Source organism: Vipera berus (genome assembly GCF_964194415.1).
Source record: "Vipera berus genome assembly, chromosome: 1".
NCBI classification, from domain to species: domain Eukaryota; kingdom Metazoa; phylum Chordata; class Lepidosauria; order Squamata; family Viperidae; genus Vipera; species Vipera berus.
The window spans coordinates 236,710,724-236,727,357 of record NC_138202.1 but is presented as its reverse complement, the minus strand read 5'-3'; positions in this window follow the sequence as shown (position 1 = coordinate 236,727,357).

The following is a 16,634-nucleotide window of genomic DNA, read 5'->3' as shown; positions in this document are numbered from 1 at the left end:
TCTTTTTTAAAGCAACAACAATATAGTAATATAATAGACAGGTCAAGAAACAAGCCTCAATTATAATACATATTAATGTATTAATGGACTGAAAGTTATAATCTGATGTGGAAATATACAGCAATAAAATTGCCAAATATTACTGGCATTGTTTTATGTTGAAGTATTATCAGGTTTCCAAAATTAGGACTGACAAAATACATGGTTTTGGTTGGCCAAAAAGAAAAAAAAGGTAATGGAAATTTTATTTTTTAAAAAAATAAATAGCTTCCTCTAAATACTCTGTTGAGGTTACATCTTATTTATTCATGCTCTTTAAAATTAACAATTGATCATCTAGTATGCAGCATTTTTCCTGTTTTCAGTTATTTCTTTTCCCAACATTTGTGGATTGGGGGGGAGGAAGTCCATGAAAAATAAATAGAAATGGCAAAGCAGGATCTCTTCTTTCTTGAATCTAGATTTTAGATTCATATTAAGAATAAAAGAATGGAATAATGGGAGATGGAAAAAACTCAGTCACACCTTCAAATACAAACAGAGGTAGCAGCTTTGTTGATATGACAAATTTTAAAAGGGGCCAGATACCAACTATAAATCAAAAGATTTAGAGCAGATTCCCTTAGCATTGTCAATGTTATTTTTGCCAAATTAAATTGTCTGCTGCTTGAATGGTTGGCATGGAAGTGTCTTGTGTCCCAGGGCAAGCCAGGAAACAGGATTCTCTACACCAGGGGTGTCAAACTCAATTTCATTGAGGGCTGCATCGGCATTGCGGTTGCCCTCAGGGGGCCGGGTGGGTGTAGCCTGGGTGGGTGTGGCCTACTGGGTGGGCATGGCTAGAGTGCATATGGCCTACTGGGTGGGCATGGCCAGCTCTACATCGTTCGCATCAAGGGTGCCTGTGGGGACCTGGGCAGGGGTGGGACAGATCTGAGGGTCTCTGGCAGGAGGAGGGTCTCTGGGCAGGGGCCAAGGTAGTGGGGGCCGTTCCCACACTGTTTCCAGGATGGCTTCGCGGGCTGCATGAAACCACTTCGCGGGCTGGATCTGGCCCCCGGGCCTTGTGTTTGACATGTCTGCTCTACACAATCTTTGCACTACTTGTTGCATTATTATTCTGAACTCTTCACAGACTCTTTAGATATCAAGAAATGCTTTGGTGTCTACTTCAGAGCTGGTCAAAGAGCCATTGGGACTCCTTTGATGGTGGAACAGATGAAACAGTTGCACTGATAAAGGTTCTCACTGCAAAACCTTGGTATGATTTAGAACTGGATTTTTTTGCCTAAGCCCAGCACTTTAAATGCTTGAAAAAGTAGAGTTGCCCAAAAACATGTGTTCTCTCTAAGCACAAATCAAATTCTCTGTAGTTGCATAGAAATCAATGCTGTCTGCCAATTAAGGATATTTCTGTAGCTCTCATTCATTTATTAAAATTTTCATGTTCATAATTTCATTTTTGGTCAGTGCTGAGAGGCTCCAATTCTCTATTCTACTCATGTCTTATGAAATAAAGCAAAATGAACAATTACTTGTATCTTAACATACAAATAATGCAGTTCTACCACTGCATGTGTTAATGTATGTGAATGTTGTGATTCATTCTGAACAACACCTTTGCCCTTTGTCTTTCTCTTCTCTCTTTTATTTAATGCATGTAAAGATAGTAGATTTATTTGTCTACTCTCAGTTCATATGTTTATTTATGAAAGGGATAAGACATGGCAGAAGATGTTAAACATGTATGAATGCCATGCATGAATAAGTCAGTAATGACGGTGACCTTATCTGGATTCCATCTCTTCCCCTTCCCTTTAAGGCAAAGCAAAACAAACAACAAGATAAAATTATATTTTGACATAGAATTTAAAACTAGCAAATTTATTCTTGTAAATGGGAGGGTTTTTTTAATGTCCCCAATATACCCTCTTTTCTACTTCTTTTTCTCCTTACTGCTGGAGACTAACATAGCTTTCCTCCTGGAATCTGTTGCTTATCATGTCTTCTCTGCAAGAATATTGTTTTTCTGTTTATCCATTTTATCTGAGCACCAAAAGAAGGATGAGGCTCAGCGGTATCACAAGGTAGTGAAAAGAAAAAGAAAAAAAATACTTGCATTGAAAGCAATAGCCAGGTTTTGCAAGTCATTTTTTGCTTGGAGCAAAACATGTTCCTTCCAGCAAAGAATGTTCAGTTATTAGGACAAATAATTGCAATGGCCAGAAGTTTATGACTACAGGTGTCCCATATGTGCATTTGCAAAAGAAAATGTGATCCATTACTTTTTTTTGTAAAAATGTTCAAAGGCATTGGGATAAGAAAGAACATTCTATCCCGATAACTTTTTAGCCTGGAGGACTTGCTGGCCAATAGATTCCATTAAAAGTGTATACTGTCCACCACATTTAGTTTGGGGCTGATTTAGCGTGTCAAGATATAGCCTGGTTACAAATTTAATGTACAGTGCTGTAAATTATTTTTAACAGAATGTGATGATATTGGTAAAGATTTAAGTGCTGTAAATGGAGAAGAACTGAATATCTATCAGCCATTCTTAGTGCCCTAGTCAAATGTCTATCCACTTACTTGTCTTATTAACTATAGCCATTTTAAGTGCAAAATCGGATTTGTGATTGACTGGGGTGCTAACATATTGATGTTTTTAATTGTTGCTTCTTCATGCAATCTTGCAAAATGAACAATCTGCTGCTGCTGTGCACATATTTCCCAAATATTGTTGAAGAAGTGCTGTTTTTGTGAGCCTAAAAATGCCTATCTTGGACAGTCGAGTGACTCTTAACTTTGTAACTTTCTTTTGAACTCCTGCAGCAGGAGTTTTCCAGGAAAAAGGTACCTTTAACAAACAGGGATCCAAAGCATTTCTGGATAATTTCTGAAACATAGCTAGCTGTCTGCTTTTCTGTTTAAATCCTATAAAAATATAAGAAGCTTTTGGAAAGCAAGCAGTTTAATAAATATAGGGAGATCATTTTCATTCACCAAGTCTGTTGAAAATAAATTGACACCTATTTTGTTGTCCTTTGTAATTAAGGTTTGAGTGGATGAATTGCTGAAGCTCACTGCATTTTAGTAATGCCAGTGGCTGCAAGCCAACATGAAGTTGGATGCATTTATTTATGCTCCATTGACTTCAATAGGATTTAAGTTTGCCTCATTGCACAGAATTGTAAAAAAAAAGGTTCTTGCTATTTTGTATTCATCAGCTGGCTATAATGGGTGCTCATTTGTGTTTTCCATTGTACTTTTTTAAAAAAATGGGGGAAGGGAAGAATTTAAATTTAAGAAGCAGGTTTTTATTAAAGATTTATTTAACGTGAAACTTTTCTGAAAGAGCCTGGATAAAATAATTATGCAATGATGTAGCGATACCAATATTGTAGTTAAAAACAAGAGTTGCAAAGAAGGAATGATAGCCCCCATAAAAATGAATTGAAAGATCATTTTGGATATCATATGAGTGTATTTAAATCATGGGAAAAATATGATGTTTACAGTACTTCCTTTATGGTGGAAGCTGTTCTGAAGTACCTCCAAAGAAGCTGTTTCTTCTTGCTAACTGTGATAATGAGGCTACTGAATTAGGAAGACCAGCGATCAATCTCAGCATCTTTTTTTCAAACTTAATTGCTGCAATTTTCACATTATTGATTTTGCCTTGAAATTTTGAGTTCTACATTAAGCCTCTCTCAAATCTGATAACCTGAAAATTGAAATTCTGTAGTTTAGCACCAGAATTTTAATGACTTCTCAATCAAAACCCTTTTTCTTAAATCAGGATTTATCAATGGATAAATACACATAAACCAAAGAGTTGAGTGTTACCAGCAGTGTAGAAACAAGAGAAAGAGTGCAGAAAATGTTAGGAAAAACCTTTCAAAAGCATTTTGCCAATTTTGCTGGAAATGAATTGAGGACCAGCTTAGGTCATTGGAGAAGATCAGGTCTCTAAACAAATATGGGAACAGCAGAATAAGCACAATTTGAAAGGGGAAAAACAGCAATCAAAGGAAAATACTTAATTTTTCTATGATCTCAGTGTGTGTATTAGTGATGTATTTTCCTTGTACATCACTCAGGGCATGGCTTTTCTCCAAGCCCTTTTAAAATGTTACTGAGAATCTGAGGCAGGGGAATTCCAGAGGAAGAAATGATGGACTGAAGCTGCTCATCAAAAAGTAGAGCTGAGGACTGCAGCGGTATGAAGATCCTATGAGTAGACGGGCTCTTCAAAACCTCTTCAGATAAGGAGAGGACTTGAGATTACCTACAAATGCGCCAGACAGCACCTCCATCGGAGAAGACTGCAAGACATCAGTCTCTGGCAAGTTTTGAGCTCTGGGAAATGAGGGAACAGCCATCTTGCTCAAATGGCACTTTTGAAAGGACACAACATTTGCAAACTTCCTTTTTCTAATCACTTTCAGAAATTGCTTATTAACTTCAAAACTTGGATTGGCAAGTTTGATAGCACTGGCTGAAATTTCTTTTGATTTTTAATGAAGCAAAGTTTTAATTTTGAGATCTTAATTTTTTTTGAATAAACATCAAAAAGCTGATTAAAACTTTCATTTTAAATGGTTAAAAATGGACTAAAGGTCCAGATAAATTTGAAATAAGGTTTTGCAATTAATTTAATCCTTCCTGTGGGAAAATTCTTGAAATTGATGATTAATTGGTTAATGATATTACAAAATAAGCTTGAAGAAATCTGGTGCATACTTGAATAAAATGTGTATTTTCTTTTAGTTGAATATATCAAATGTCAGGGATCTTTTAAATTCAGTCCTTTCATATAGCTCTTGCTTCCCTCCCTAATGATTTTTCCCATGCAGGTATATCCCTCTCAAGCTCAGGATCCAATGTTTCATTACACTTGTGATGAAGATGGGAAGTTACTTCTTTATATATTTTTTGTTTTTCTTTAGTGCATTGTTTTTCTTTCTTTTCTATTTTTCTTCTTTCCCTTTCTCTCTCTCTTTTCTGGAACTTCTACTCTTTCTTTTTATTCATCTATTATTTTTTAAGTTTGTATTAGATTTTATTTTGTAATTACAACCTTTAATAAAATTACTATAAAGAAGAAGGTATTTAAAATAAGGAAAAGCTAGTGGAGAGGTAAATGCTCTGTTGTCTGTAAATTCTTTGTCTGCAGAAAAAAAATGTTTAAAGTACAGAAAAGAGAATATATTATGTAAAAAGGCTTCAAAGACTATTCTTAAATAGAATATTTTTTAGAGATTTTAAAGCAGCTTTACAGCAGATATAAATAAAACATAACCTGCTTGACAGGATAGAAATAGGCCAGATGACTTACTGTTGACTTCTATACATATATGCACCCCCTCCCTAAATGCCTGAGACTTGAAGCTAACTTTGAAGTGTGTCATTGAGTCTGCTTGCACAGATCAATACAGAATTTCAAGCAGGGCTAGCAGATCTGGGCTGCAAAATTCTAGATAGCCATCAACAGGAGACTAATCCTTTTTGACGTCTAGTCATCATCTGACTCTTGCAGCCCAGATTGGCTAGCCCAGGGGTAGGCAACCTTGGCTCTTTTATGACTCGTGGACTTCAACTCCCAAAATTCCTGAGGAATTCTGGGAGTTGAAGTCCACGAGTCATAAAAGAGCCAAGGTTGCCTATCCCTGGGCTAGCCTAAGGTCAAGCAATGCAAAGGAAAGCAAATATAGTCTATTCATCTCCCTGCTTAAGTCTCAGTTCCCCCAAAAGCCAGCTGGCTTGCATCCTGTCCTCTGCTGTGCTTCCTGTCTCCTTCCCAGGCACAGAATGATGGATTCCAGTCATGGTACTTATGTCTCACTGACTTACTTATGTCTCAAGCCTCCATGGCTGATAGAATTGGTAGGGTTCTGTAGCCTTAGGGATTGATTGATTGATTGATTGATTGATTGATTGATTGATTGATTTGCTTTTTTAAACTGTCCATCTCCTTCAGAGAGGTAATTCTGGGTAGTGTACAATAAAATGTACAGAAGGAGGCAAGTATGATTAAAACCAGTTAAAAATTAATCCAAAAGGTGATGGAAGGACTTTCAAGGCACCAACCAGCCCCAGGGCTGCATGGCTCCTCTTGGCTCCCTATGCAAAGTCACAGAGCCATGTTGTAACTCCTTTCCAGAAGGCCAGGAGACTGGAGGCCTGCCTGACCTTCAAGGGGTGGGGGGAGAGAATTTCCACAGGGCAGGGACCATGGGAGACAAGGCTCACTTCATGGACCCCGCTGATCGGAATTCTCTAACTGAAGGCGTCTGCAACATGCCTTCCCCACCTGACCTGGTGGCTTGTGTTTTAATGCGACAAAGACAATTCCATAGGTAGCCTAGCACTGGTTCACTGGTTTTCTCTTGTTCAACAGCAGAGCCTGTGATCTGCTATTATAATTTCTTCTCCGTGTCACAGGGAAATGAGCGCTCTTGACAAAAGAAAAATCAGCTAATGTTTTTGGTCATAGCCTCACAAGCCTTTGGGTCCAAAAGAGTCATTTGGAACTTTAAAATATGTTGTGGGTATTCTCCAAATGGCTGCTGGAGGAGACTTGCATATTGGTGAAGTGCGCCATTTACAAAAAAGCATTCTTGTAAATAAAGATGCTAGGGGCTGATGTTTTCTTTGGGCATGCAATTTCCTTGTAAAATGTTAAAAGAACCCTAAAGATAGATCTGACATCATGTTTATTTGTGTCAATGAATATTCTTCATATTGACTCAGATTTGTCACAGAAAAAATAAGAAGCTTGAAATCGAAGGCAAACATGGCCATTTTCTTCCTTATGCTGCACGAACAGTACAAGAAACCCATTTGTTCTTGATATGATTTATAATCTGGTTGTGTAACTGTAATGAAGTTAAACATCTCTCCATCATGAAGCCTATTGCAATAACAGAAAATGTGCTGTTTGTGTTTTTACATTTCCTTCTTTCTGAGTAAGAGTGTTGATATTGCCTTGATTTCTTGAATGAGTTATTGCTAACATTAATCTTTCAGACAACTTCAGTTGAAATCACAGATTTTTTTTATAGTTACTGACAACACAGAAATAATATACTGTATGTTAAGACATCTCTGTTGAGTTCAGATACATTCCTATTTTAATTTGAGTAAACTCAAAGTGACCAAGCAAATTATTAAATATACTTGCACATGGATCATTTACAGCCATCCCAGTGCATTATTTCAATAGAACAGAATGTCTTAACCTCAAGGCTAAATAGTAAAGTTCTTGGTGTTCTTTGAACTTGATTGTTTGTTTGCAGATGTTTCATTATCCAACTAGGTAATATCATCAGTACTGGTGAGTGTGAGGTTTCCTCCCTGTTTACATGCAGTAGCTTGCCCTGCCAGTATTGGTGGGGGGTGTGGTTTGCTTCTTTTGAATGGGGCTAATCTGTTTGCTCACATTGACAATATGGCTCATCCATTTTTGCAATCTTTGAAAAAAAATCTTTTTTAAACATAATTTTAACTTGATTGAACCTGGAGTTTTCTGCATAGACGGTAACTTTCCTGCTATTAACCTGTGGCTCTTTTCCAAGTTAAGTCTGGTTTTTAATTCTCTTGTCTCCGATGCAGTCAATGATAGAATTCCTGAGTTTGAGCTATAATGCGTTATGCTTCTTTTGTGGTTGCTGGAAATGGCAATCTTGAAAGAGCCAGTGATGCAAATGACCGAAACAATGAACTGCACACAGCCTTTTTAAGTCACTGCGTTCAATCTCTTGCTCAGTTTAAATATCCCTAATTGATGGCTCTGCTTCAAGAGAGCTTTTGGTGGCTGCTTCTTCCGTCAAACTGCTTAGTGCTATAAGATTTCCATAGTGGTCAGCCAGTCAGGATTGTTTGAGTGCCTTGATCAAGTTTTATAGCGGTGTGCAGCCCCAGTGGGTACATCGTTTCATTTCAGCTGTTTGTTACAATGTGCTCTCTGACATACTTGTCTGCTGTCTGAAGTCTTCCCCAGCAACAAAACAAACTACATCTCTTGGATGATCAGATGTTTACTGTTCACCAAGGAGACCAGAAGGAGCGGCATGTCTTCTTTTCCCAAGCTTTCAGAAAAATAAATGGTAAGCAACGGGATGCTCTAGTGTGTTTTTGCAGAAAAGAGGTTGGTGGCTTGGGAGCTAGCCTCTAAGGTGCATTTGCATTACGGATGAGCAAAATGGGAAATGAGGTGCAGTCGAAGGAAGGATGGGATTCCCTATCAGGGCAGCTGATGGCAGTAATGCAAGCCTTTCATCTGTGGTGGGTGTATCCCAGGGGTCAGCAACCTGAAACAGTGAAAGAGCCACTCGGAACCAGTTTCCTCACAAAAGGAAAAACCGGGAGCCGCAAAAAATGTGTACGCATGCGCGTAGATGCGCGCATGCGCAGAACAGGGTTTGACTGAAGAGTGGAGCCAAGGCGAGATATGCACCTACCCTGCATATTTGAATTGATTGGTTGAACTTTTTTAGTCCCACTTTTTTTTTTGTACTGCACATGGCAGAGGACTGGGAGCCGCAGGAGACAGCTGAAAGAGCCATATGCGGCTCCGGAGCCGCGGGTTGCAGACCTGTGGTGTATCCATTCTACTTCCTATGCAGTTGTAAAACATTTTTTCAGTCTAAGCCAGATGGGTTTTCTGAACTCTGTTTTTCTGAATTATTGAGGCTTAATGACAGAATTATTAAGTGGTGGCCCTGTTCATTTGAAAAAAAAATATCCACAGGGCTCCTTTGTTGTAGCTCCAGCACTAATATTCCTAAACAGATGCCAATCTTGGCCAGTGTATATTATTAATGATTGCACCAGGAGAAATAAAAACATATAAACAAGAGTAAAGTACATGAATTAAAAATGTAGAGGTACAGGCTTTTATTTATCTTGTATGTTCAGGTCAATGCTGACTGCTGGCAACTCCCTGAGGTTTTGTCAGCAAGGTTGGCCATTGCCTCTTTCTTACTGCTGAGGGGGAATGACTGACCCAAGGTCACCCAGATGGCCCCATGCCTAAGGTGGGACAAGAGCTCATGGCCTCCCAGTTCTAGCCTAAAGCCTACACCAAACTGGCTCTCATTCACCAGAATAGTTGTGGATGATGGCAAAGTGCAATATATAAACCAGCTTAGCTGCTAGCATGTAAAGAGAATTTAGTAATCCAGCATTTCAAGGCTTTCCAGAATGTCATGTGGGACAGAGCGTCATTCCTGAGGACAGGCTGCCTAACAAAGAAGCCACGCTACTCTCTATCTGAAGGGATCCAGAATATATTAACTGTTATTGGCCAGGCACACACCGTGGGAGAAAGGCAGCCCTTCAAGTTTTCTTGCCTGAGCAGGGGTTGGGCTAGAAGACCTCCAAGGTCCCTTCCAACTCTGTTATTCTATTCTATTCTAAATAATCAGGGCCTATGCCATATAGGGCTTTATAAGTCATAACCATCAACTTAAATAGTCCCCAGAAGCAAACTGGCAACCAGTGCAGCTAGCAAAGCAAAATATCACATTGATATGCCAAGGTGTATCCATCATGTCCATGCTGCTGCATTATGAACCAGTCAAGCCTTTTAAATGGTGGGCAGCCTCATGTGGAGATGAATACAAGATAAATTACAGTCTCAAGGGCTTCCTGATCCAAGAACGGGCACACCTGTTGCACAGATGAAGCTGTGCAAAGGCCTTCTTGGTCACAGCTGCTACCTGCTTGACAAACAGGAGCTGTGAATACAAGAAGACCTTCAGATTGCATACCATCTTTGAATAGGGAAATGCAAAGATGGAATATCCCCAGGTCTAACTGATCCTGACATCCGTTCAGTCTTGGTAGGATTAAGCTGGAGGTGGTTCCTCCTTATCCATATCTGCACCAGGCTGAGCACCAATATAGGACTTTGACAGTTGGCTGGCTTGGAGTTGAAAAATAAAATTGGGTATCATCACTATGCTGATATCAACCCCCAAACCAGTGGATGATGACAGGCTTCATGTAAACATTGAGTAGAAGAGGAGAAACTGCAGAACCTTGTGGCATCCCTAAAAAAGTGGTCCAGGGAATGACTTCTCCACTCCAACCAACATCTACTAGGATGAGAACCATTGGAAAATGGTGTCCCTTACTCCCAATGCCAGTCTAGAAGGACACCATTGTCAAGAGTATCAAAAGCTACAAGTGATCAAAGAGCACAAGGATAGATGCACCATCTCCGTCTTGCTTCCACCACAGATAATCTGAGTGCAACTAATACTGTCTGAGTACTGAATCCCAGCCTAAAATTTGATTAAAACAAATAGAAATTATCTATTTCCACTGCACCTGTAGTCCAAACACCACCTCAATAGCCTTCTCTAAGGAGATTGGAGATGGTGCAAGATGTTCATTCAAGAAATGTAAGTTCACCTCTTAAGAAGGGGACATGCCACTGCCTCTTTCAAGGGCAGAGGCCCTTGATTTTGTTTTGAACTTTTCCTGGTCAAAACATCTTTTTTATTATATAAAATATATTTCCAAAATTTCTCACCCTAAATTCTTCTCCAACTTGAGAATGTTGAATTAGTTTGAATATGTATATATAGTTCACACTTCCTGTAGTTTATTTTCATCTGCCTATTCCTAACTTCCCAATGTTCCCATGAAATACTGCAGTGTAACAATTTTTATGAAACTGCATGTAGCTTTCTAATTATTCTCTTTATTGGCAGTGCAAAAGTATAAACATCATGCAGAAGATAAATCACTATTAGACAAAGTATTAGAAGGAAGTCATATGCTACATGACTCCCCAGCACCTTCACACAGTTGCTTGGCCAGTATTGGTTAAATATTTAGCTGTATCTAGAGTGGAAAGCATCCTTTTGCGTTCACCTTAACAGCACTCTGCAGTGGAGTCTGTTCTGCAAGTGATAACTTGCCAGCTTTCAATCACATCTTAGATACAGATATGGGGGGAAACTATTCATTTATCAGTTTGCAACCCCATCTTCCAATACCCGAAAAAGAACTTGTAATATAAGTAATATTAAAAAGCAATGAATTTACAATGCATAATCAAGAACATAAAGAGCATGACATACTGTATATGAATGAAACATTGTGGAACTGTTCAAGTTCTTAGAGAAAAATGCCACTTGATGCATTTTTAATTAAACAAGCAGTAGGTCAAGAGAGAAGCTGAAAAAAAATTAGAATTAAGAAGGAAATGGAAAGTGAAAGCAAACACAAATGAAACAGATTTGCCATATAAATACCATATCAAACCCACACAGAGAGAGCCTCTCTCTCACACACGGGGAGTTTAACAAGAAATAAACATTTTAAACATCTAAATGCAGAATGATCATCCAGATCGTTTGTATGAAAAACAAAAATGATGAAGAAAAGTATTATTTCTAGAGCTATGAAATAAAGAAGGAACTTTATCCTTAACAGTATGATTTTTCAAAGTTTTGGTTTGCTAATGCTTTGACAAAGCTCTATCATGCACTTGTAGATAACCCTGATTCATGGATATAGATTGGTTTTCCAGTGCTTTATGTTAACAAACCCAGCATTGAAGAGCAAGAATTGAATCAGTCCTTATGCTGCATCAGTTTATATGCCCTAGGAAAAATGAATCATAAATCTCCTCATGACAACTGCTCCCTCGGCCCTTTATTGTGCCATTATACCAGCTAGGTCAACAGTACTATTGTGTTGTTGTTTTTGTTGTTGTTTTTTAAAAATCCTTAAAACTTACTGTACCTGATAATTACAAGAATAGATTTATGTTCTTCTTAGAAAAGTGGTATTTTTTTATTCTTTACAGCTCAACAGAAGGCAGAAATAGGATTAACTTTCCAAAAACTGAACCAAATGGGGCCGGAATTGGGGTGGAAGGAGGGCAGAGGCCAGAAAAAGAAAATAAAATTGAACAAGGACTACGGTAGTTCCAACCCAGGTCAAGTTCTCTTGTGGAGAAGAAAATCTGGAAAAAAAATCCCACTCCCTTGAGTAACCAACAGACATTGTTGTCCCCATGGTAAGCTGGTTCTCTCTTTGTCACGTGACCCAAAGAGAAACTCCCATGACGGGTCTGCAATGATTCCAGAGGCCATGTTCTGCGTGGTTTCTTTACCTGGTTTGTGATGAGACCAAGGTTCTCTCTTTGATAGGGTGACTAACAGGACTCAAGCTAGAGAAAATAGAGACCTGCTCTGCAGCCAGGCGCTCCAATGAGATTCACTAGTACATCTCTTGATTGGCACCTCAGCCTTAAAAACATATTGTGGGTGTCTTTTATTTTTAACTTCACGAAAGCACCTGATAATTGTGTGTTGCTCTCTGATAATGGTCTGATAATGCTGTCAGCTTTCAAGAACATTGTTCTACCTTATACTGTATGAGCTCTTAAGGAAAGCAGCAGCTTTTACCCTAGCAGGAAAAGCTACCATTATGTAAGCATGAGAAAAATCAAAGGCTTGTATGGGGAAGGTGGGGGGAGGGAAATGGTGCTTTTTAATCACTTGAAGTGCCATAAGAAGTTAAACTGAAGATCCTGGAAGTTAAGAAGACAAACTATTTCTGTTCTGTTGCCAAGAAAGCTACTTGTGTATATTCATGAAATCAGCAGGAAATCATCTGAACATATGTTTAGGAAATTTACACAATTAAAAATGAAATACTGTATCCTGCTGATCTCTTTTTTGTGTTGGCTGGTCCTATTTCTTCATTTCAGTTTGTGGGGGAGGATAATTCTGAACCAGAAAGAGTATTAATTTCTATACTGGATTCCTGTCAGAAATGGGGGGGAGATTTTTAAATAGAAGAGAATATTTGATCTCAGAGTTGTATTCTGGAGTGCTCTGTGAGTAGTGCTGAGCAGTGTTCTCTGAGGTTGGTGGTTTAGTTTAACCTCTTCCACATCCTCATACACCTTCCCACGCAGCGCTTCTTGGGCACCAACGTGTACCCTTCCTTTTTTTTTAATTGCAAATTTTATTATTTAAAACTTTGGACAAGGTGTTAATGGTCTGACATTCTTTCTTGTCTTACATCATTTTTGTGTTTTATATACATATATACATTTTATGTACATATCATTTATATACAGTTATACAATATTCAATCTTATCGACCACCTTATTCTAGTAATATGTGAAATCAGCATCCTGTATATCTCTATTGAGACCTTCCTTTCTGTTCCCACCATATGTAAAACTTATTCCAAATTTTGTAATAATCTGACTGATCTTTATTTTTTATTTCCAAAGTTAACTTGTCCATTTCTGCGCACGCCCAAATTTTATTTATCGCTTATCTCTCGTCAGGTATTTCACTATTTTTCCATTTCTGGGCGAACGTCATTCTCGCTGCTGTGATGATGTGTATCATTATATATAACTCTTTTTTGGTATGTTTCTCTGTTGTTATGCCAAGTAGGAAAAATTCTGGTCTATAATGTACTCTCCGTCCTGATATTTCTTCTAACCATATCCATATCTTTTGCCAATACTTTCGCGTCTTATTACAGGACCACCAAACATGAAAATAAGCACCGAATTCTTCGGAACATTTCCAACAGCTAGGGGATATTGTTTTGTACATTTTGGCTAATCGTGCTGGGGGGAGATGCCACCGGTAAAACATTTTATATAAATTCTCTTTATAAGCTCAGGCCAGCGTTATCTTTTTATTTCTATCCCAGAGAGTTTGCCATATATCAAGATCAATACCATGTCCCAAATTTTTAGCCCATATCAGCATTGGTTCTTTAACTTGTTCCTCAATCATTTTATACCCCAATAGCAGTCTATACAATTTCCTTATTTGTTTCTCATCTGGCCCCAATAAGATTTTATCCAATGCAGTTTCTTGAATATTTATCCCCCACTCTTTCTTATCTTTCCCATATCGTGTTTGTATCTGTAAGTAAGCCCACCATTCCAATTTTATCCCTTGTTGTTCTAGTTCCTGTCTGGATTTCAATTCTCCCACATCATTCATAATATCTTTGTATGTAGTTCTGTTTTTCAAATTAAACAAATTTGGGTAAACTATCACCTCTAGGGTGGACAACCAGACTGGTACTTTAATGTAATTTTGTTTTCTAATTTTATTCCAAATTTTGAGTAGCGCTTGTCTAATCCGATGTTTTTGAAAATGTTGATATAGCCCTTGTTTCTCATTCCATAGGAATGCCAGCCTAATTGCAAATCATGGCCTTCTAAAATTAATAATCTTTTATTCTTTAAAATTATCCATTCTCTGATCCAGGTTACCGCCGCAGCATAGTAATATGTTTCCCAGTCCCGTAGTCCAAAACCCCCATTTTCTTTAGCATGCAGAAGTTTCATTTTAATCCTCGGTTTCTTCCCTTGCCATATAAAATTTAGTGTCAGTTTGTTCAGGTTCCTGAAAACTTTTTGATCTAGTTGTATAGGAATATTTTGGAACAGGAATAGGATTTTAGGTAGTACATTCATTTTTACGACAGCAATTCTCCCTAACAATAAAAGACTCAAGTTTCCCCATCTTTCCAGGTCTTTTATTTGTTTCACTATTTTGTCGTAATTGTCTTCTTCGATTGAAGTGCATCTGGCCGTAATAGTAATTCCTAGATATTTTATCTTTTTAACTATTTGTATATCCATAATTCTAGCCAAATTTTCTTTCTGTTCATTCGTCATATTTTTAACAATCATTTTAGTTTTACCCTTATTTATTTTCAGCCCAGCGGCTTCTCCATATTTATCTAGTTCTTCCAACAGTTTCGGTCCTGATTGTTGTGGATCCTCCATAATAAAAACCAAATCGTCCGCAAATGATTGAAGTTTAAAAAATTCTTTTTTACTTTCTAATCCTTTTATATGCGGTTCATTTCTAATTATCCTCATTAGGACCTCTAGCGTCAATATAAATAGTAATGGGGATAAAGGACATCCTTGTTGTGTTCCTTTTTGTATTTGAAATTTCCTGGTTACTTCCCCTTTTATTATTATTTTAGCTTCCTGATTAGAGTATATTGCCCTAATTATGTTTATAAATTTTTCACCCATATCCATATAACTAAGTTGTTGATGTATAAATGACCACTCAACGTTATCAAAAGCCTTCTGGGCGTCTAAGAATAATAACACCATTTGTTGTCCACTATGTATTTCGTAGTACTCTAACGTAACCAATATTATCCTAATGTTGTGCTTAGTTTGTCTTTTGGATGGGAATCCATTCTGGTCCACATGTATAAAATCATTTAAAACCTTTTTAATTGCTCAGCTATAATTGTTGTAAATATCTTATAATCAGAGTTAAGTAAAGATATTGGTCTATAGTTTTGGATCGATGTATGGTCCGTGTTATCTTTTGGGATCAGAACAATATTCACCTCTGACCATGACTTTGGGATTTTTGCTTCATCCAGGACCGCATTAAACACATCCAATAAAGGTTGTCCTAAGATGTTTTGTTGTTCCTTATAGATTTCTGTTGGGAGGCCATCAGGACCCGATGCTTTATTATTTTTTTGTTTGTTAATGGCCATAATCACCTCTGTCATCCTAATTTCTTCATTCAACATATTTTTAATTTCATCTGTAACTTTTGGTAGTGTTGCTTTTTTGAAACATTCCTCCGCTTTCTCCTCATTTTCCTGGTTATCTTCCTTGTATAATTTCTCATAGAATTCCTGGGCTATAATTTTTTTCTCCTCTTCTTGATAGGGTATTCTCCCTTTGTCATCTTGTAATTTACTAATCCAACTTTTCTCCTTTTGTTTTTTCAATTTGTGTGCAAGCCATCGACCAGGTTTGTTTGTATTTTTGAAGAAAATGCAAACACACATCTTCAACTTCAGAGTTAATTTTCCTTGACATCCACACCATGTCAATCCTAGACCACGAGCTAGGTCGATTAGAGTAGTATGTGTAGTGTCTAGCCTCACAATTCCTTTCTCTCCATATGTCCTGAATGTTTAGGTCTTTGGCCAATTTAAAAAAGGATCTTGGTAGTGTTCTTCTTTTCCTTTTCCTGGTCTTGTTACCCTTTGTAGTCCAAATTATTATCAATAATAGCATTAAAGTCTCCTAGCACACAGATCTCATCGTAATCTATATCACGTATCTTATTATGTAATGTTTTAAAAAACTGTTCTTGGTTTCCATTCGGGACATATATTTCTACTACCACTACTTTCCTATGGTTTATTTCTACCCTTGGTTGAGTGCATATCTCCCCATTTGGGCAGCCTTCACTTTTATTTGTTGTTGTTGTTGTTGTTGTTGTTGTTGTTGTTGTTATTATTATTATTATTATTATTATTATTATTATTATTATTATTATTATTATTATGGAAGGTCCTTTCCTTTAGTCTATACTATAGCATATGTGTGTTTTATATTGAATCTGAATTGGTTTGAGGCTCAGCTAATCTCATTGTACACATGTTGTACTCTGACAATAAAGGTTGGTTTGAGGGATGGTATTGGAATTATACAAAATAGTTTTTCCTTCTTTCATTTGATGGAAGTTCCAATGGCTGGCTGACTTATTATGATTTATTAGGCATTTTGATTAAATACTGTTTTGCACATATATTTATCAGCATTCCATTTGCTAAATTAAATTGTTCTTGGTAAGAT